The 23,782-nt window shown below is 33.5% G+C and overlaps 1 long non-coding RNA gene and 1 other non-coding gene across 2 annotated transcripts; both read left to right on the top strand.

The window, feature by feature from the left end:
- The first annotated feature begins 12,557 nt into the window (after positions 1-12,557).
- LOC129307544 (small nucleolar RNA R71) lies at positions 12,558-12,664 on the top strand. The gene has a single exon (XR_008592433.1). It is a non-coding gene; the product is annotated as a small nucleolar RNA R71 (small nucleolar RNA).
- A 9,033-nt stretch (positions 12,665-21,697) lies between these two features.
- Positions 21,698-23,152, top strand: LOC129305120 (uncharacterized). Its single transcript, XR_008591879.1, has 3 exons — positions 21,698-21,748; positions 22,374-22,442; positions 22,892-23,152. It is a non-coding gene; the product is annotated as an uncharacterized LOC129305120 (long non-coding RNA).
- The last annotated feature ends 630 nt before the right edge of the window (positions 23,153-23,782 follow it).

Raw genomic sequence — 23,782 nt, 5'->3', positions numbered from 1 at the left:
AAGAAGACCATTTGTCACACCCGAAAATGCGACGCGGATGGCGAGTGAGAGTGAAAGTTTTAGCCTTTGGAGCGAAGATCGGCTTAAAGGGAGTCGCCACTAAATTTGAGGAAAATCTTGGGAAACCGTTTAAAGAAGAATAAGTATAGTCTGCAAAATTAAAAAATATATTTAAGAGTTGATTGAGTGTGAGGAAGGTGTTAGGTACCTCACAACACCCATTAGTGAGAACGGTTACCTAAAGTTTGTTGTGATAAATTAATATAGTTTTTAAAGTTATTTTAATTATTATTTTTTTATTCATGTGTTTGATATAAAAATGATGATAATTAAGTGAGAAATATTTATTTATTTACAAGAGAGGACTTAACTCAAAATCAAACTCTGAGGCCTATGTACCCTATAATGGGGATCAAAGTCCACATAGTTCGGGATTAAAAGTTGTGGATGGAAATATTTTTTGAAGAGAAATTAATTAGAAATAATTTACTATTTTGCAAATAAAATAATTTTTTAAAATTTTGATATTTATATTTTAAATTGTAAAAAGTAATTTAATTTCAATTATTTTCTCAATGTTTGAATTTTTGAAATAAAGAAAAGAAAAGAGTTTAAAAATTATTTTTTATGTTTTATTATTTTTGAAAAATTTAATTGCTATACCTGCATAGCCTTGTTAGCTCATATGATAATACAGTTATTCTAAATCTCTGTGAAGATTTTGAAATTTCTCACGATAAAAGAGTGAAATAATGAATATATTTTAAGTATATTTTAATATATAATTATTTAACTTATATTTTTAAACATAGAAATCTTAATCACTATATCTGCAAAACTTTATTGACTTACATGGTAAGAAGATTATTTAAAAGTCTATATATATTTAAAAATCTTATATGACCAAAAGATTAAATACCTTTTTTTTGGTTAATTAATTTTATTAAAAATGTTTATAATTTTATTTACAAAAATAATTTATTTACTATATAAATTAATAATTGTGAAATCTACGAGGATTTATTATCCCACATAATAATGCATTTAATTTAATTCTCTATGAAAATCTCAAAATTTTACATGAGACTTAAATATTTTATTAATTTAAATTATAAAAGAGAATTAATTTTAATGATGGGCCTTTAAAACCTATAGTATCATATACAAAATAAATCCTCACACTTGCGAAATCTTATTGATTTTTATGATATAGGATCATTTTAAATTTAAATGTTTGCAAGGATTCTTGAAACCTCACACTTTAAATAGATTTAAATATTATACATTATTAAGAATTTTACAACCAAATAATTGTGAAGCTCACAGTTAGGAATAATTTCAATAATAGTATAAAACATACAAAAGGAAAAGGAGAATCCCAAAAGGCATAACTTGGTACAATGCCACACAAAATAAATCATGTAATTTATACAAATTTTGAAATTCCCTAGTTACTCAATTAATCCCATAAAGATGTGGTGGCAAATGAAAAGGACTCATTGTCCAGTGAACTAATACTGATCCAATTCTCGAAACAAACATAATGAAGAAAATTACAAGGGTGATTTTTTCTCAAGTGCAATATTTTCACCTTAGAGTTTTAACCGATGAACCCATTCTGATAGAACCAAAAGGATGAAATTAACTATTAAAGCAACATCACCTTAAAAGAATTGAAACAAAAGCAATCAAGAATAAAATATAACCAACAAATAAAATGGCCATTCCTTCAGATATTTGATCAAAAACCTAACAAGCAGATTTAAAATGAAAAGCAACCATGGTAAAGCTTGTTATCTTTTTTCAATGTTTCTCAACAAATGCCAGATTCTGAAATCAACCTGAGATGAAAGAGAAATAATTTATATGATTTAAACCATCCTTAAGCATAAGTTCATCCCAAAAAATTTTGTAATTAAGATCAAATTAAGCTTTGAAGAATGAACAAGCAGAATCATTACTTATTTGAAACTGAACCATTACTTTCTCGTTCATCACCTTTCATCTTTACCCTATTGTATGCATAATCTAGCTTTTTCAAGTACTTAATCAGTTGCTGCTTTTCCCTTCAAATGTTCAAACGTTCAGCATCCTCTATCCTTATTCCTTGTTTGTTCTCTCGAGCTGAGATCTAGAAAATCACTCTCAATCCTAAATTTGGTCTCCCTTCTAGAAATTCCTTAAGCTCTCTCCTCTATTTTTTGTCCTCTCTCTATCTCTGCTGGTGCTCTCTCTCTCCTTATCTTTCTTCTTCCTTCTTTTTCCATTTTAAATCCTCATTCTCCAAAAAAAAAATCCCTATATATCATATCCCCCCTCCAGATCTTTGTATGAGAGATTAGAAGATCAGAGGCCTGTTTGCGTGTGAGAGTTGTTTGCATGCTTTATGATTGCGTGTGCGCTCTACTCTGCCTCTTTCCTTTTTTTCTCTGCTCGTGCATCTCTGTGTTCTATATTTCATCTTAATGTCTGCTCCTTTGCTCGTGTGTGTGGTCGAAAGCACTTTGGGCTATAGGTGCGTGTCTCTCTGCTCTGCTCTCTCTTTGTTTCTTCTACTCTTTGTGTGTTTTTTTTGCTCTGCTCTCTCTCTCTGTGTTTCTTGCTTTTGCTCTCTGCCAAAACAAAGAAAAGGGATAAAGGGGTGAGTGAAATACTGCAAAATGTGGATTTGCACTGCGACGTGTTGTCAGTGTGCCGCAGTGCACATGCATCTTCAAGACTCTTGTCTCTGTGCCACATGCACAGTGCGCCGCGGCACATGACACAAAGTCTCAAATCTTCTATTTTGGTTCCCATTCTTCTGCTATTATGCTTCCATATGCATCTTCAATCATTGTTTGGCTCTATATCTTTGAAAATATCTAAAATAAACCAACTGAAACGGTAAATAAAGCTATGAGATCTTTTAAAGTTTAAAATCAAAGTCAAAATCTTTGCGAAATTCTGAATAAACTCTATTTTCTATGTCAATTTGGAATAACGCTCATTTTCCTATATTTAACCCAAAATATTCACAATTGATCTAATTTAGCACATAAAGTGTAGGAAAATGCGTTGAATTGACATTAATTTCAATAGGTTATCACACCCCCAAACTTAAATTTTTGCTCATCCTCGAGTGAAACAATTAAAACAACTAAACGGACAGATTAGACATCTAGCATGCACGTTAAATTTTGTCCTCATCAGTTGTTCAACCTAGTATTCCAAATAAGAGAGTAGAATATTAATGAATGCTTGATTCATAAAATTAAAGCTAGCTTTTCAACAATTTTTGAAGTGTGAGTGTGTGAATATAGTCAAAATATATTTATCCTACAATTATCTTAGTCAACAACATCAATTCAAGTTGTATAAAGCAATTTCAATCAATGAAATTTTCACATCTCAACTTCTCCCAATCTCTCCACTCAAAAGTTGTCTCATTAGATTTAAAAATCAAAAGGACTTTATAAGCTTGTAATGTGGCCAAAGGTAAAGGTAATTGAAAAAATAGGATTAAGGAATAACTCAAATACTTTAAGATAAATGCTCTTGAACTCTCCCTCCTTGAATAAACAAAATTTTCTTTAACTATACATGTACCTCCTCCAAACTTAAACCAAATTGATCTTCTACACCAAGCTTTATTGAATTCGAAATGCACCATTTTTTGTGTGTTTTTTTGGGTATATATATTTATTTTGTTTCTTCTTCTTCTTCTTTTTTTAATATCAACAATAGCTTGGATTACAAAAGCTCCACAATTTCATCCATATAATCCATATCCCACTAAAAATAGTGTAGCTTGTCTACCACATCCAATCCTAATCACCCATCACAAATGTCTATTTATCTTAAAGCCAAGGAAATTTATGGTTTTTTGGGCTTATAAGGTTTGAATTTCGTATGGATAGCCAAACGAATTTAAATTTTTTTTAATAAGGCTCAAATTATGGGTTCAAAAGGATAAAATCACTTAGGTTAGCTTGAAAGGCTCAACCGCATTTAAAGATTGCCCTAATCATTTTTCAAAATTAAGTTAAATAACTAGAAAATTTTGAGAAAGTTCAAAGCAAGCTATGAAATCCATTGATCAAAATAGTATCATATAAATTAACTTGTTGCAATTTCCTTCAACAATGACATTCAAAATAAAATTGACTCTATTGTGCGCAAAAGTTTCTTCAAAAATATTGAAATGCAAGATTTAATAATGTAAATCATGCAAACCTTAATATTAACTACAACTTGCTAAAAATACTTACTAAACAACTTTTCAATCATTGGTCAAACATGCAATTTAACATATAATCCATCAACTCAGCTCAACAATTATAAATTTGATGAGCAAAAATATGAATTTGGAAAAATCAAAATGCCTGCCAAAACAGCCAAAAAGATGCACTAACAAAAAAACTGCACTACAATGAGCATCCCTCACCCCTAAACTTAAAATAAATAGTGTCCCCACTGTTTAAGGGAAAAGGAGGGCCTTCTCTCAAGCAATCACTAAGCGCAAAAACATCAAATTTGATTGCAAGAGAGGACAAAAAATGGTTTCTACATGACTAAACTTGTACAAATATGTGTAACGTACGAAGCAATGTATCAACCAGAACTCACAAAAGCAGGTTAAGTTAGAGAGATTAGAGATATTCAACATTTATGCACAAGTTAGATAGAATGTTCTAATAAGCTTTTAGTAGCCGGCACAAGTAACTAAAAAAAATATCCTCCAATGAACTATTTAAAGTAGTGAAATACAGCAAATAAAATAAAAAAAGAAAAGAAAGAAAAGAAAGACAATAAAAACAAAGCAAGTAATGGTCCTTCACAGCTTTTACACATTAGCTTTGCCATCATCATTAATATTAAAGTTTTCTTCACCCTCTACTTCTTCATTGTTGCTATCATCAACTACCTCCTCTTTATCAGATGAGAGATTAATCTCCCAATGTGCAGCCATTTTGTGTAATAAACAATCTATCTTGGACTGGCCAATATGAAGACCTTTAACATCGACTGTTAGGTTGTCTAAACGCTGGTATAACACCCTTAAGAGAGTAATTAAGCCCGGCTTGGTCCACATTGTCACCTTCAACCTCCATTTGGGCTTCCTTACCAATATCATCACCGCCTTGAATGATATACTGCTTAATGCTCTTGTAGACAAAAGGTTTCTCAGGCTTAAAAGTGAGGTCAGACGAAGCTCTTTGTACACCTTCAGATGCATAGAGTTGGGAAATGAAATGAGGAAAGACCAAACAAGTGGAGGAATGATCTAGAGAAGAGCAAATAGAATAGTATATGATAGCAACAAGATTTATAGGTTTCTCAGTCATCAAGAGGTAAATGCATAAGGCAGTGTCCCTCCGAATGTCAGTAAAATGGGTTCGAGGGTAGAGATTATGGTTAATGAAGTGAAGCCAAATTTTACCTTCAATCGTCAGGTAGGTCCTATTTAAATAAATCTCTTGACCTCGTTTAGTACTCCAACTATTGATTCCCCTCTCATCTAAAGTTTCAGCAACAAAGGCAAAAGGGATCTCATCTATATGAGTTCTGAGGTACTGATACTGACAATTTACAACTGTAGGCAAGTTAAAGTATCTTTGGATTTCCTCATTAGTGATTCGAACTCTAACACAACTAATGGTAGTCAAGTGTGGAGTAAGTTGCAGCGAATGAGTAAAATTCTTGAAAAAAATTAAGGACACCCTCTGACCTAGGTCTCAACAAGCCTACGCACTTATGGAAATTCTTAGTTATGTTATAAAAGTCATGCTTGTCAGTGGAGGGAGATTCTTTTTCTTAAACTAACTTTCTAAAAGAGGTGACAGACTTAATGTGGTCAAGAGTAGGTTTAGGAGGATTATGGGTTTGAACTTTTTTTTTAGGAGCCACTAACCTGCAAAAACACTCAAGAAAAGATCTCCCAGACTTAAACAACACTAAACCTCCAAAATTAACCATTAAACAATCCTAAATAACTACCCCATACTTCCACCCAATAGAATTCAAGCCTCAAGCTGATACTCATATGAAAAATTTCTTAACACAAAACCATTGAACTATAGTTATTGCCTAAAACTAATAATTCCAAAAGCCTAGACAAAATCATACACACACCACAGTATAATTCGCAGCCAAAAGAAAAAAATTTAATTTCTAGATAAACAAAATTGAAATGTTTACTGAAGCCTCTCTCAATTAAGAATCAAACCTCTCTAATCAGCAACCTCAAACTCAAAAATTCCAGCTATTTATCAATCTATTCACTAATTTAGTACATGTGGGAAGAACAAACCTCACAATTTCTTATGCGCCTGAGCAAGAGGAGAAGGGGGACAAGGCCACAAAAAGAGCAAGCTCGGGCGTTCAACAGTAAGCTTGAGCAATAAAGCCACACCCTCGCTCAGCCGAAGGATACCCCACAATTTAAAATTGGCAGTTATGAATGGAAGGGCGAGATGAGCGACGGTGAGACGTGTGAGGGCAGAGGAGATCGGCGAGGTGAAAGAGTGTGCGAGTGATTGAAGAGCATGGGTAGCTGACTAGAATGAGAGACAGAGATAGGCGAGGTGACGGGAGGTTCATCGTGAGGTCAAGGCGAAGGTGAATAGTGGTAGTGAGGCAAGATGGAGAACGAGAGAGACATGGTGAACGGTGGTGGTGAGGTAAAGATGAAAGGGCTCGAAGTTCACAGTATAGTGCATGGTGGGGGAAATGAAGGTCAACGGTGTTCGAAAGGAAGGAGGTGAAGGGAAAAGAGGAGGATATGGAGTAAAGACGAAGGGCATGCGGCTGAAAGAAACTATAGGTTAGGGATTTTTTTAAATGAAAATGCCAATGCACTATGGCAGGATCAATGTGCGTCACAGCACTTCACACAGAATGGCAGTATGTGCCGCGGCGTGAAGGCATTACGCTGCAGGTCTTCATATAGAAAGCACATTTTGGGGGGTGATCTCATTACGCCACGGCACGAAGGCAATGCGCCGTGACTCTTGGTACAGAGAACAGATTTTTAGGGATATATATATATGCGCCGCAGCGTGAAGGTAATGCGCCGCGGTGCTGGGTATAGAGAGCAGCATTCATCTGAGAAAGATTGATGTATCGTGGTGCATAGTACAAAAGGCACGACAACACTCAGAAACATCATCAGTATCAGAATTTTTGCTCTTTATGAACCCAAATTTCACCAGAACACACTTTTAACCAAGAATAACACTAGATGGCCATTAGTAACCATCACAATCATTCAAAAGCAATCCAAGTCTATCAAATTGACATTTAACCAATGAGTTATGCTCAAATCAGCCTAGAATCATGCATAAATTAAAATTTGACAGCATTAAAAACTCATCCACCTAAGAACCACGATATCATTTAAAAAAAACAAGAAATCATGACATCAAGCAATTTCAACATCCTTTTTAGCATGGAAAATAAGTTTCAATCAACATAATAAAAGCTTAATTCAAGTTCAACTTTCCTAAAAAATGCTTATTTCCCATCAGACTTTTTGATTTTCCTTCTTGTACCCTTGACATATGCTTTTCTTTATTGGAAGATCTTTCACCACCTACAAAACATAAGACCAAACATAAATCTACTAAAAACACAAAAAGATCAAACTAACCACACAGAGCAAGGTTAAGAGCTTGGGTTGCCTCTAAAGAGCGCTTGATTTATAGTCTTTCAGCCTGACTCTTCATTTCCTCAAGTTGCGTCAGATAATTGGATGGTGGATGCTTGACGATCTACTTCACCGCCCCAATAGTGATTCAACCATTGACCATTCACCTTGAATTTTTTATCGTCTTGGCCTTCCAATTCAACCGTTCCATTAGTGAATGCCTAAACCACCACAAAGGGACTTGACCATCTAAATTTCAAATTTCCAGGAAATAACCTCAACTTTGAATTAAAGAGTAAGACTTGTTGTCTGGCTTAGAATTTCCTTGGGATTATCTTCTTGTCATGTAGCCTCTTCGTTTTCTCCTTGTAGAGCTTTGAGCTCTCATAAGCTTGCATCCAGAATTCTTCAAGCTCATTTAATTGTAGAAGCCTTTTTTCACCATTAGCTTTGGGGTCAAAATTCAGCTTCTTCATAGCTCAATAGGCCTTATGCTCCAATTCTATTAGCAAATGACAAGCTTTCCCGAATACCAATCGGTAGGGAGACATGGCAATGGGAGTTTTATATACTGTGCTATAAGCCCACAAGGCATCATCTAGCTTCAATGACCAATCCTTTCTAGTCTCTCCTACAGTCTTCTCTAGAATAGACTTGATCTCTCTGTTTAAAATTTTAACCTGGCCATTAGATTGTGGATAATAAGCTAATCCTACCTTGTATTTCACCCCATACTTCTTCAATAGAACTTGAAATTGATTGTTGCAAAAATGAGTTCTTCATCACTCATAATAGCTCTTAGGGCTCCAAATCTCGTGAAAATGTATTTCTTTAAGAATTTCAACATGGTTTGGGCACATTTTTCACACAAGCAACAGCTTCCACCTACTTAGAGACATAATCAATAGCTACCAAGATATATTCATTGCTAAATGATTTAAGAAATGGTCCCATGAAGTCTATTTCCCATACATCAAAGAGTTCTACCTCTATCATATTGTTGAGAGGCATCTCATTCCTCCTAGAAATCTTACCAATTCTTTAACAATGGTCACATTGGAGCACAAAAGCATAAGCATCCTTAAACAAGGTTGGCCAATAAAAACTACTTTGAAGAATCTTGTATGCAATCTTCTCTCTTCTAAAATGTCCTCCATACTCTGAAGAGTGGCAGCTATGAAGTATATCATGTTGCTCACACTCCGACATGCATTGCCTTATCAACTGATCATAACATTGTCGAAATAGATGGGGCTCATCCCACACATAATGCCTCACTTCAGATAGGAACTTCTTCTTTTGATGGGGTTTGAGATCATGAAGAAGAGCATGGCACATCAAGTAATTTACAAAATCAACATACCAAGGTGCCTCATTGCACTTCACCGTAAAAAGTTGCTCATCTAAAAATTCTTCATTGATTCCTCTGTTAGCTTCTTATTGAGCATTAGTACTCAATTGCGACAAATGATCTGCTACTTGGTTTTCAGTTTCCTTTCGGTCAACAATCTCTAAATTAAACTCTTGTAGTAATAACACCCATCGAATTAGATGAGCCTTTAAGTCCTTCTTGCTAAAAAGATATTTTAAAGCCAAATGATCCGTGTATTATAGTTACCTTAGTGCCCATAATGTATGCCCAAAATTTCTCACATACAAAAACCACTGTAAGCAACTCCTTCTCTGTAGTGGTATAATTGAGTTGAGCACCATCAAGTGTCTGACTAGCATAATAGATGGGATGCAATACCTTATCTTTCTTTGCCCAAGCACTGCACTAACCATATAGTCACTTGTATCACACATGATGATGATAGGTAAACTTCAATCCAGAGCTACAAGAATTGGCACAGAGATAAGCCTTTTTTTTAGCTTTTCAAAGGCTTCCAGGCATCTCTCATCAAACTTGAACTCAACTTCCTTCTCCAATAAATTGCACAATGGCTTTACTATTTTTTGAGAAATCCTTGATAAACCAGCAATAGAATCCTGCATGTCTAAGAAAACTTCTAATTCCCTTGACATTTGATGGCGCAGGTAATTGCTCAATCACTGATATCTTGGCTTAATCCACTTCAAGACCCTTCTTTGACACCCGATGGTCGAGAACAATGCCTTCTTGCACTATAAAGTAGCATTTTTTCCAATTCAATATTAAATTGGTCCTCATATCTTTGCAAGACTGCTTTCAAGTTGTCTAAACACACATCAAATGAAGAATTGAAGAAGAAAGAAAAATCATCCATAAATACCTTAATGGTCCTCTCAATCATGTCAGAGAAAATGAAAATCATACAACATTGAAATGTCATTTGAGCATTGCACAAGCCAAAGGGCATATGCTTAAATGCAAAGGTCCCGTATGGGCAGGTGAAAGTGGTTTTCTCTTGATCCTCCAGAGTAATGAAAATTTAATTATAGCCAGAATATCCATCCAAGAAAACAGAAGAATTCATGACCAGCTAACTTATCTAACATTTTATCAATGAAAGGTAGAGGGAAGTGGTCCTTTTGAGTGCTTGCATTCAATTTTTGATAATCTATGCACACCCTCCACCCAATTATAGTGCGTATAAGGATCAATTTATTATGGATGTTGGCCACTACAGTCATACTGCCCTTTTTAGGGACACACTGGATTGGGCTCACTTAAGAACTATCAAAAATGGGATCTACGATCCCAATAGAAAGCCACTTCAAGATTTCTTTTTCACCACTTCTTTCATCACCGGATTCAATCTTCTTTAATGCTCTATCAAGTCTTGTGCTCATCATCTAAGAAAATATTATGCATGCACAAAGATGGGCTTATACCCTTAATGTCGGCTATGGTCCATCCAATAGCCCTTTTATACTCTTTTAGAACTCTCAACAATTTTTCCTCTTGCAAATTAGTTAGGATAGATGACACAATTACCGGCAACGAATTCTCCTCCCCAAGATACACATACTTGAGATGTGGAGATAATGGCTTCAATTCAAGTGTTGGAGGCTCCTCAATGGAAGGCTTGAGTGGGGATGCCAAAGCAGTCGATACATTAAGAGGCTCTATTGGGTTACACCGCTTGGGTGGAAAAGAATCCACACCAAATATCCCCATGTACTCTTTTTCCTCTATTTTTACAATGTTCTTTTGTACCAATATTAAAGCTTTTAAAGGGTCTTCAACCAAGCAACCATTGAAGTCTTCATGTATTACCTCATCAAGAATTCCTATGTAACAACATTGAGGAGATCATTCAGAAACTTCATTGCCTTGCTCATGTTAAACACCACTTGTTCTTCATTTAATCTCAGTGTAATCTTACCCTTTTCAATATTAATGATGGTTTGGGCGATAGCTAAGAACGGTCTCCCCAAAATGATAGGAATTTCCTAATCCACATCACAATCTAGGGCAATAAAGTCCACTAGAAAAATAAACCGATCTACTTTCACTAACACATCTTCAATAATCCCTTTAGGACAGAAATGCTTTGATCAATGAGAAAGAGTGTCACTATTATTGGTCTTGCCTCTCCCAAGCCCAACTTGTTGAAAATGGCTAAGGGTATCAGATTTACACTTGCGCCCAAGTCGCACAAGGCCTTCCCATCAAAATGTTTCCTAATATTACATGGGATGTAAAAACTACTAGGATCTTTTAGCTTGGGTGGAAGCTTTCTTTGTATGATGGCACTGCAATCTTCAGTCAATGCTACAATTTCAATTCACTAAAATGCCTTTTCTTAGATGAGACATCTTTTAAGAACTTAGCATGTTGGGCATTTGTTCGATGGCTTCAGTAAAAGGAATGTAATATGAAGCTGATTAAATATTGTTAAAAACTTCTTGAACTACGCATCTTCCTCTTTAGCCTTGAATCTTTGAGGGAATGGAAGTAGGGGTGTTGTAGTATGAGAGGCAATTGATTTTCTCTTCTTTTCTTCCTTCTTTAATTCAACCTCTACATGTTCTCTTTCTTCTTTATCAAGAAGAGCTAAAACTCCTTCTTCCCCCTTTTCTTCTCATCTTTTTTTTTTTTTTGGTTGTCATCATCTTCACATAATATTTCTTCATCTACATCCTCACTATCATTAAAATTAACCCCACTGTGACTAGTCACTCTTAGGTCTATCACATTAGGTAGACTCTTGCCACTTCTCAAGTGTATAGCATTTCATTCTTCTTTACCTTCCCTCTTTAGATTAGGGATAGTGTCACTTGGTAAGCCTCCCCTATTCAAGGCATTAAGTTGTGCAACAACTTGGCCCATTTACACTTTAAGGTCCTTAATGGATGTATTATGCAAAGTTAGGGTAGCTTTATTCTCATCTTGATCTGCCTCTTGATTCTTCAAAATTTGAGCCAACATTTACTCCATCTTAGAATCACCTTCTCTTGGTTTCTATGGTGTGTTAAAACTAAAGGGTTAATCGGTCTACGCCCAGATGATGAGGTTTGATTTAAACTTTGCCCTTGACTCCATGAGATGTTTGGGTGATTTCTCCACCCTGGGTTGTAGGTCTATGAGTACGGATTGTGTTGAGGAGGTCTCCTTACATTATTCATATTGCTTATTGTTTCAAGAGTGTAGGGGAAATGATCTGACACATATCCTTCACTATATATTCACAAGCTTGAGATGAAGCTTGTAATGCATTTACCCAAAAGAAGTCCCTCTTTTCATTTGAATCTCAAGACTATCAAATCTCTGATTTATCGCCTCTAATTGAAAAGTAAGCTTTTTAGAGGAGCTAGATTCTTGCAAACTCCCTTAGCATGTCTTCTCTTGTGGGATTGTTGTATGGTACTAGAAGTAATGTCTTCATATAAGTTGTAACAACTCATTAACCTTCATCTTGCTAATACCACCATTAGAAGTATTGTTCAACATGGTCACTATTGCATCATCTAACCCATTTCAAAAGCTTCCATGAGGACATACTTCTTTTGTTCATGATTAGGACAGCTTCTTACTAACTCCTTGAATCGTTCCCAAGCTTCATAGAAAAGTTTCCCTAGTTGTTGTTCAAAATTGAGAAGCTCAACTCTTAATGTTGCTCTTCTACCTCTTGGAATGAACCTTGCCTTAAACTTAGCTACTAAGTCATCCCATGTTTCAATTGAATGTTCAGGAAGAGAATTCAACCAAGCTCTTGCTTTATTTTTCAAAGACAATGGGAATAACCGCAATCTCAATACATCCTTAGAGACACCATTTTGCTTGAAATTCTCACATACCTCTATGAATCTTGCAAGATGATCATTAGGGTCTTTATCAATATTACCCTAAATTGTCCATACATTAGTATCATTTGGATCATGACTTGTTTAACCTCAAAGTTTCTAGCTTGAATTTCTAGTAACCAGATGCTAGAATGATAAGATTATACTTCCCAGTCAAGAAAGTCATCCAGAGTAAAGATGTTATTCTCATCTTGATCAACTCCCTCCATATTATTGCCAAGAGGAGTAATGTCTTCTCCAAATTCAAGAGCGGCTTCCTCACTTATTTCACCTTCTTCTTTAACCATTCCTTCAAGAACAACTTCAAGTTCACCAGGAAAGAGTCCTTGCATGCGTCAAGAAGGTACCTACAAGGTGAAACCAAGGAACAAGTATCAAACTTATCAATAAAATTTAAAACTATAAAATATAAAAACTAACTAAACTACCTATATGTATGAAAATGTTAAACAAAAAGCTCAAGCGTAACCTACTAACACAATAGCAAAAATTAACCAACACAAAACAATTGCCACTTTTCCCTAGCAACGGCGCCAATAACTTGTTTGCTGTCAAACGTTACCACAAGCGTACGGGTCGTCACAAATGTAGAATATTCTAAAGTTATCATTCCCATGAGGATTTTAGGCAAATGAAGGTTAAATTTACTGTTGAACTTTGAGATAGGTTAAGCAAAATTAAGAGTATTTTTTATGTGTGAAAGTAGTGAAAATCTGATTAAAATGGTTTTAAAGCAATTAAAACTTGTTGAAACTTTGACTTTCAGAGGTGAGTAATTAGGATTATCTCTCCCCTTTGTATGTCATAAAACTTAAATTAATTCCCCTCTAGTATATTTTTAGTGAAAATAAGTGTTAGTCTAAGATTCTAATTCACTTGAAGAAGCTTTCTCAAATCAAAATCAAGTATATTGAAAACACTAAAATTTTATAATCTCTTGAAAAAAATTAGTGAAAACAATTTTAAGCACCAATCTTAATATGACTATAAAGGGTTAATAAAATATCTCTATTTTACCAACAAAACAATCTATTTATCTTTGTAAAATTTCAAGTGCAATACTATTTTATCCAAGTTCTACACCTAAATTAGTTCTCTCAAGCACATCAAGTGAACAAAACAATATAAATGGTGATCAAGCACTTAAAGCATTAAGCATAAAATAAAATAAACACATATATATCATTAACTACCAAAAGAGAGGAATATTCAAGTATTAATCTATACAAAGGTTTGAAATAATCCTAGAACAAGAGAACTAGCTACTCATATTTAGAAAAGAGCTATAAATGTTACAATATATAGTATCCATATCAGAAACAAAGAGAGAAAAGGGAAGAGAAGAAGAAAAACTGAAGAAAATCCACTTGACTCTCTTCAAATCTTCAATCCTTGACCAAATCTCCTTCAAGAATCTCAAACCCTAACAGAGTAAACTTTAAAGAATCTCTCCCAATCGTGGTCTGAGGTTTAAAGGTGCGCTTATGGTTTTTCTACCCTAATTTTTTCGTTCTGAAGCTCAAAACATGCAACAGAATTAAGGCCATGTGTCGCGGCGTGTTGTCAGTGCGCTGCAGCGCATGTGGCAAAATGTGAATTTGTGCCACGATGTGTTGTCAGTGCACTGTGGCGCACATGCATCTTCAGGACCCTCGTCTTTGTGCCACATGTCGCGACGCACTGTGCATGCACTTTGGCACATGACACAGAGTCTCTAATCTTCTGTTTTGGCTCCCATTTTTCTACTATTATGCTTCCACTGCATCTTCAATCATTGTTTGGCTCTATGTCTTTGAAAATATCTAAATAAACCACCTGAAATGGTAAAGACAGCTATGAGATCTTTTAAAGTTTAAAATCAAAGTCAGAATGTTTGCAAAATTCTCAATAAACTCAATTTTCTATGTCAATTTGAAATAATGCTCATTTTCCTATATTTAACCCAAAATATTCACAATTGATCTAATTTAGCACATGAAGTGTAAGAAAATGCATTGAATTGACATTAATTTCAATAGGTTATCGCCCTTCACTGTAAATAGTAATAAGATGTTGGATGTATAATAAGGTGTTGGATGTAGAAGACACACAAGAATACACATTCTCTAATTTGTTATTTCTCTCTTCCGTGCATCTGCTGTGCACCATAATCTAGATTAGTAGTCTAAACTCGTGTGAGGTAGTCGTGTAAATTTTACTACGCTTGAATATAATAAGATTCTAACCTGACTCTTTTATTTGGTTTATTATTTATTTAATATTTCTTCACCATCTCCACACAGATCCGACGTTCGTCGTGTCATTGTCCAAAACCTTAAACGTGACGAATTCGTTCGACAAAAACAATGAGCCCGTACGTGGAGACAGCCTGGGGATAAGCACGAAAAAAAAGCACGTTAAAACAAAGTAATTAGTACTGTCCTTTTTTCCGCCGAAAAAAAAAATATCTAATCCCAATCCAGAAAATATCGTCCAGCAGATATTTTTCTGATCCTGTTCTCGGGCATTAGATTAGACAGTTTCACTGTTCTCTGTGGATGAAAATAAAGTCATCCAAAAAAAACATCAACGGCTCTACGCAAAATATCCTGATCGTATCATGCACGCGCAGAAACTCAAATCATCGCAATCATTTCAATTGTTAATTCACTTAATTGGCTAAAGAAGGCTCCAGATTCACTTACATTCCCTACTTTCCTACGTGTGCAATTTTGTCCTCATCTTATTGGATAGCTATTCTATATTATCTCATATCACCCCATAATTATTGCAGTCTTCATTAAAGTTAATAATTTATATGGCCGAATTATGCAATAATAAAATAAAATAAAGATAAGCGTATACTTGTTATTTATTTTCAAATGAAGAGAAGAAGGTTAAAAACATTGAGAAATTGAAAAGAAGACAAAATCCACTGGCAAGCACAGTGAATATGCAAGAAAAATGGATTCAAAATCGCGTCCGCATCGGATAAGGACTGGACGCTCATCACAGGTAGCCTTTGATTTCATTTTGAGGAGAAAAAAAAATTAATATAAATTTAAACTATTTTCAGTAGTTCCTATATGGTGCCCATCACCCGTTTGTTTAAAGTTTTTTAATTAATTTAATTTTTATTTTATATTATCATTAATAAAAATTATAAAAATTTTTAATAAATACTCCCTCTCTTAAAAAATATAAGATATTGTTAACTGAATCTTACTCTCAATAAAGTAGTTATTTATTTTTTAAATTAATCTTATTTTTTTATATTTACCCCCTATTAAACATTAATCAAGTCATTATCAATAGGGGTACTTTTTTTAAAAAAAAGCAATGATTATATCTCAAAATATTAAAAATTCTTTACATTTTTGAACATTTAATTCTTTAAAAAATATCTTATTTTTTTTAATGAAGGGAGTATATTAATTATCACTTTGAATAATACAAATTTAATTTAATCTAAACGATGTGATATAATATTAAAAATTTTATAACTTTAGAAATTGAATATTTAGTACTATGTACATATAATACAAATTTAAATTGGATGATTCAATTAATATTAAAATTTTTTATAAATTTAATATTTAAATTCTGGATAATTTAAATTTAATATTAGTTTTTATAATGAATTTTTATTTAATAAATATATATTAAAAAAATTAATCTAAAATCACCGTTGAAATGATTTCGTAATGAAATCAGAGGCTTCCATGATTTGGATGCTTCAAAATCAATGATAAGTGCGCATCAATTAAAGGAGGCAGCGGTAATAAAGAAGGAAAAAAGTGAAAAAAAAAAAAAAAAGAAAAACAGAAACAGGGTGCAGACTCAGCTTTATGCACTGCCACGTGTCGGTGCACCCACAGAAATGCCCCAGGAGCTCCCGGTTTTCTGAATGAAATCCTCAGAAACGCCCACGTCGCCGCCGGTTGTTTTCCAGGGATCCGTCTCTCCCATCTTTTCTATTTAATACCCTCTGGCACTTCGACTTCTCATCTTTCCCTGAAACGCCGTCAATTCACTCATCAACGTTTCTGTCCGGGCATGAGCTTGAGGTACGTGTGGAGGATAGTGTACCAAACAGGCATGCGAGGGTTGCAGGCGATGAAAGATCAGGGCTCGAAGTGTGGCGATTCCACCATCAAATCTCTCCGCGACTCTTCTTCCTCTTCTTCCTCCTTGCAGGCCAGGCGCTTCTCTTGCGCCTTCGATTCTCCAGCCGCCTTGAAGGCTTCCAATTCCGATAAGCTCAAGCAAGCCGAAGAGTCTCTCAGAACCATCATGTACTTGAGCTGCTGGGGCCCTAATTATTGATTCATTCTTCATACCGTCATCACCATCCGCTTGGATCCGATGAGGCCCCTTTTCTTTTTCGGCTTTTATATGATAGATCTGTAAAGAAACTTATGTATGTATCATATGAATCACTTATCAGTCGTGGATCATCAAGATGAGAGCATGACATTATTTTATTAGTTGAGTGATTTCGTCCGTAAACTATGGAAATTACCGTATGGCAGATGTATTATGAAACTTTCATCCCTAAATTTAGTCTTCATTTTTTTCCATTAGAAAGAAATTCTATTATACTAAAGAGTCTTGCAATCAACAAAATCAGAACAAAAGAAACAAAACATAAACTAGAATCTCTGAAGAACAACCTCCAAAAGATTAGGTAAAGGAATTGGAGGTTGAGCAACTCAACATAGAGGACACAATTGTTTCAAAAAAAAAAAACTTTAGCAATTCAATCTGTTATCATAGTTATTTCTGAACCCAAGAGAGATGGGTTCCTTGAACAAATCCCTCTTGAAGAGGATATTCTTAAAAATTTAGAGACACTTTTACTTAACAGGAGCCGAATTTGAATTTAAACAATTGATAATACATTTTGAGTCTAATTTAAAACAAAGATCATGAAGTCCATTGTGAACCGCAAACTCAACTACAATCTCTATAGCTAAGAATTATGCTTCAAAAGTAGAGGAGGCAACACAAATTTGTGATGCTCCATCCATACAGCTTCCATTGCAATCCTTGAGTATAAAAACAATTGCCGAACGCTTTAGATTCTCCCTGAAAGCACAATTAGTATTAATTTTTAGGATAAAAAATAAAAAAACCGATAAAGTAGTCAGCAGGACTAGTATTCTAAAGTAATAAAAAAGATAAAAATATTTATAATATTTTATAGATGGGTGTAAAAGTAATCTAACTATCAACTTGGACCTGATACCGTTAACTTTGACCGTTAAATACTGACTGTGTATGCCACATGTCAGTATTTGTTGATGTGGACTAAAAAAAGGGCAACAATATTCATGAAGTTGTAGGCTAGGAGCAAAATAACCATAACGTTATGTGCAAAAGTGATCAATCTATCCAATCCCTTAAATGTTGACCTTTTAGCTAATATCTAAGCAAAAATTGACTATTTTTTTCACTGATGTAAATAAAAAATATTCCTCAATGAAATTCTTTGGAGGTTAATCGATATTCTATGAATATCATATGAGAAATATCATTTTGACTTATATCAAATTAAATCACTTGTTTTTTGCAACAGTGGTGAAAATCATTTGAAAATTTTGAATCTATCGTGAATGCAATTGCTTAAGTTGTGACAATATTTTTAAGCTAGATGTGCTCAGTCTCAATGTTTTGATTTTGAACAACCTATCTCACTATGTTAAATCTTAGGTTTTGCAATCAAGAAAAATAAGTAGAGAGGAAGAAAGAAAGGGGGCGAGATACGTGGCAATAGAAAGAAACCATATGGAATTGATTTTGATGATTGATCACTATTGCACCTATTAAAGTAACATTACAAGTACTCATACAATAATCTATCAACATCCGTAAAAATTCATCTTGAAATTTTTTTTTCTACATCAGTGAAAAAATAGTCAACTTCTACTTAGGTGTCAACTAAACGATCACATTTAAGAGATTAGATAGATTGGTCACATTTGCACCAATTCTAGTAACTTTATGAGTATTTTTGCTCCTAGTTGATGACTTCGTGGGTATTTTTGCTTATAGATGGGTGTAAAAGTAATCTAACTATCAACTTGGACCTGATACCGTTAACTTTGACCGTTAAATACTGACTGTGTATGCCACATGTCAGTATTTGTTGATGTGGACTAAAAAAAGGGCAACAATATTCATGAAGTTGTAGGCTAGGAGCAAAAATACCCATAACGTTATGTGCAAAAGTGATCAATCTATCCAATCCCTTAAATGTTGACCTTTTAGCTAATATCTAAGCAAAAATTGACTATTTTTTTCACTGATGTAAATAAAAAATATTCCTCAATGAAATTCTTTGGAGGTTAATCGATTATTCTATGAATATCATATGAGAAAATATCATTTTGACTTAATATTAAATTAAATCACTTGTTTCTTTGCAACAGTGGTGAAAATCATTTGAAAATTTTGAATCTATCGTGAATGCAATTGTTTAAAGTTGTGACAATATTTTTAAGCTAGATGTGCTCAGTCTCAATGTTTGATTTTGAACAACCTATCTCACTATGTTAAATCTTAGGTTTTGCAATCAAGAAAAATAAGTAGAGAGGAGAAGAAAGAAAGGGGGCGAGATACGTGGCAATAGAAAGAAACCATATGGAATTGATTTTGATGAATTGATCACTATTGCACCTATTAAAGTAACATTACAAGTACTCATACAATAATCTATCAACATCCGTAAAAATTCATCTTGAAATTTTTTTTCTACATCAGTGAAAAAATAGTCAACTTCTACTTAAGTGTCAACTAAACGATCAACATTTAAGAGATTAGATAGATTGGTCACATTTGCACCAATTCTAGTAACTTTATGAGTATTTTTGCTCCTAGTTGATGACTTCGTGGGTATTTTTGCCTCTTTTTTTAGTCCACATCAATAAAGACCGATACATGGCACGAGCAATCAGCATTTAACAGTCAAAGTTAACAGTGTTAGGTCAAAGTTAACGGTCTGATTACTTTTGCACCCATCTATGTAACGTTATGAGTATTTTTGCTCTTTTCCTCACTTTAGGATATTAGGTGTCCATGGCTGAGCACTTTGTGGGTATTTTTAAATAATTTCTTAAGGGAGCAACCTAGTTTTGACTTGAGTCAGGTTCATGATCAACAATAATATTATCATTATTCAACCAGCAATTAGCATTCCAAAATTCAAAAAACATATCAATCGCATGACTACTAATAAAACAAGGGTCCACCATGACTCTGTTATAAAAGAAGGTGCATCTGGATTTTCAAATATGTCAAAGAATACACGTAATGAGAGCTTTTTGCCACTGATCCAAATTCATTTCTAGAAGCAAGGGGCAAGCCATTAGTTGAAAGAAGATACCTTAAAATTAGTAATTATCAAGGATAATGAGCTTGAAACCAAGTTGCCTTTACCCATTCACATAAGAGAAATATGTGCTCAAGAGATTCCTAAGAAGAGGAATGGATACCATAAAGTTTAGATTAATATCCACTTCTCTTTAAGTTCTCAAAACCAGATAAATCTTTGGACACCAATCTCCACATGAAAAAATCTAATTTTATTTGGAATTTTAACATTCCAAATTGCTTTCCAAAGATCTTGAGACACAGAAAATGAAAGTGGAAGGTTTAGACACCACCTTCACATGATCAAGGGTTTTGCAATTTTGTACCCATCTTTAATAGTATAAGCATTCTCTTTCCTCCAATCCACACCTATTTATCTCCCCTTCTAGATAAGGCCATCCTTACATTTTAAATAGCTTCTAACTCATCATTAGATAACCAATTTATAGTAAAAGCCAGACTCCAATGATTATTAACAATTAGTTCATCCATAGTCATATCATGCCATGAGAGAGATATGCATACCTGAGAGAGAAGGCATCCAAGCAACATGCCAAATTTTAGTATTCCTTCCATTTCCAATACTTGAAAAGACCCGGTCTTCAAGAATCTTACACCCCTCCAAATCCAAAAAGCTCCTCCCCCAATTTTAGCATTAAAAAATCCGCAATTAGTAAAATATAAACCTTTGAAAATCCTAACCACAATTGATTAGGATTTTGTAAGATTCTTCAACCCAATTTAGCACACAAAGCCAAATTAAAAGTCCTTAAACCCAAGACCCCCATCAAATTTGTTCTTTTTCAACTTATCCATAGAAACCTAATGAATTTTCTGACAACCATCGTTGTCTTTCAGCCAAAAATTAGAGATAATGCGATCAAGCTCTTTATAGACCATTTTTGGATATGAAAAATAAGACATCGAGTATACAGGGATAGAATTAATAGCAAAATTGGTTAGTACCTCTCTCCTCACTTTAGATAAAAAAAATTGTGCTACCATCCTTGAGTCTTTCTTCTGACTTTATTAATGGCAAAATTCAAAGCTTGTGTAACATCCCAATTTAAATTTTAATAGTTAATTTAGGTTAATAGAAATTTTTTTTTTAAAAAAAATAATAATATTTAGAGGTAAGAAAATTAGTAGAAAATGATTATTAAATCTAATTTAGGATATATTCTAAATAAAAAAAAATTTAAAAAAAAAAATAAAATAAATTATTAAAAAAAATTAATTAAAAAAAATTAATTATTAAATTATTATTATAATAAAAAAAAGGGAAAAAGTATGCCAAAACAAAAAAAAAGGAAGAAGAAGAGAAAACGAATTTGCTTTCGGCACCGCATGAATAGTAAGTATAAAATAATAATAAAAAAAAAGGGGGGAAGAGAGAGAAGAAGAAGAATAATAATAAAAAAAAATGTGTGGGACCCACTGAATTTTTATAAAAACTCACCTTCCTTCATTTCCTCATTCATTCTGCGCGCGAGAGCTGAGGCGGAGAGAAGCGAGTTGCCGGTGCGAAATATCTAAATTTTTAAGGTAAGAGTTTTTAATAGGATATTTAGGGTGTGATTTTAAGCTTTTCAAGACTAAGTAAGTGTTCTAAAAATTTTTCTTAGTCCCTTCTTATTTAGTTTCTGAGTTTGTAGTGGTAGAAAATTTAAGATCTGGAAGAGGGATGAATTTATGTTGAATAAATATGATTTTTGAGGTTGTCAGTAGTATAATAAATGTTTTAGAGTATAAATTTATTGATGATCTTTGAATCTGTGGCTTATGGATCAAATTCTAAACTAGATCTGAAAATATATGTTGATTTATTGAGGTTTAGATGATTATTTGGGATGAGAAATGAATTATTATGGTTATAGGATTATGATTCTAAGCTAGAGACTCAATTTTAATTTTTGGGTATTTTAGGTACGAATTTATAAAATAAAAAGAAAATTTTGATAATAGAAATTAGTTTAAATTTGATTTTTAGATTATTAATGTTTATTGATAATTAAAAGAGGAGTTAAAAATTTTACTTAATAGTATTAACTATAGATTTGTATTAAGATTGAGATTAGGAATTATGTTATATTTTTAATTCTATTATTAGAATTATTTTATTAGTTTCAAAAATTGAAACTAATATTTATAAATAATATGTTATTTGTAGATTGTATTACTGGTGAAGATTGTGGAGAGAGAGAAATTTTAAGGAATAATTTATTGAAAAAGCCACAAGGTAACCATGCTTTTAATTTATGATTAGTGTTACTTCTTGTTAATGGGTGATTATTGAGAAAATTATGAATTTTGTAATATTGTATAATTGTGCAATATTATTATGAATTTGTTTAATTTATGGGGGAGGGTGTTGGGAGACTTGCTATTATTGTTGTATTTATGTGCCACGTGGTACGCCCCTATTGGAGCTCAATAGGTGGTTTGTAAGGGCTCGGGCTATATTACCTTTGGCCGGGTAATTTAGCACCGAGTGAGGGCTACGGCTCGAGGTTAATGGAGAGATATAAGGATGGGTTGTGTGTTTATTATAATATTTCTTATATTTGTTGGAATTATATTATTTTAATTCTCACTTAGTAAGCACACACTTAACTGTTGTATACACTATCATAAATTGGCTTTGGTTACTGGGACTTTTGAGTCTCATTATGTGGTTAACAATTTCAGGAGAAGAGCCACGAGTGACACGTAGAGGAGTCCCAGAGGCTTAGTGGTATAGATCCACTGTCTCTTTTGGATATTTAATTTATGATTTATAATGTGTTATATTGCCAATATTAGGACTTTTTTATGTTTATTGTCAATTATATGAATATATAAATGTAATCATGCCTTTCAAACTATTTCTATTTTTGGTACAATTTGGATGACTGTAATTTTAATATTTGGTTTACTTTGGATTGGTTAAAATGGCATGATTATAAGGTCAAATAACTGGCTTGTGTTGAAAATTGATTAATTGCTTATTTTACTTGTTGGGAGTATAAGGATGGACAAATGTAATTAGTTTACTTGTTGGGAGTATAAGGATGGACAAATGTGATTTAGCCTAATGGCATGTGGGAGGTAAAAATTTATCTGAAATGTTATAGTGGTGAGTTGAAGCCAATTATAAAATATTTTATATCAAAATTATTGATATAAAAATGTGTTGGGTGGCTGTAACCCAACTATGGTTGAGTTTTAAATGTGTTACAGCTTGGATTTTAGGTTTACCCATAAAATAGGCTGTAAAGGGTGCCCTAAGTTAGACTTAGATCATCACATTAATCGTGGTTAATCAAGGACTAACCTAAAAGGATTATCCTATAAGATATTAACCCAAACAAATTTTTAACATGTATATTTCACAAAGTATTCAAAATAAGGGATTCAAGTTTTTAAAATATTTTAAGAACTCACATCATTCAATTAAATATGTGTGAAAGCATGATTAATAAATACATCTCAAGATGGAAGAAAAACTTCCCCCCTTATTTTCTCTCTATGCCTGACTCCATATAATATATATATTCACCAACATAACATTTGACCACTCAAACCCTTCCATAACTAGCA

This window comes from Prosopis cineraria, unplaced genomic scaffold (assembly GCF_029017545.1).
Source record: "Prosopis cineraria cultivar Desert tree isolate PC_DT_omini unplaced genomic scaffold, ASM2901754v1 PC3, whole genome shotgun sequence".
Classification (NCBI taxonomy): Eukaryota; Viridiplantae; Streptophyta; class Magnoliopsida; order Fabales; family Fabaceae; genus Prosopis; species Prosopis cineraria.
This window is presented reverse-complemented; position numbering and strand designations above follow the sequence as displayed.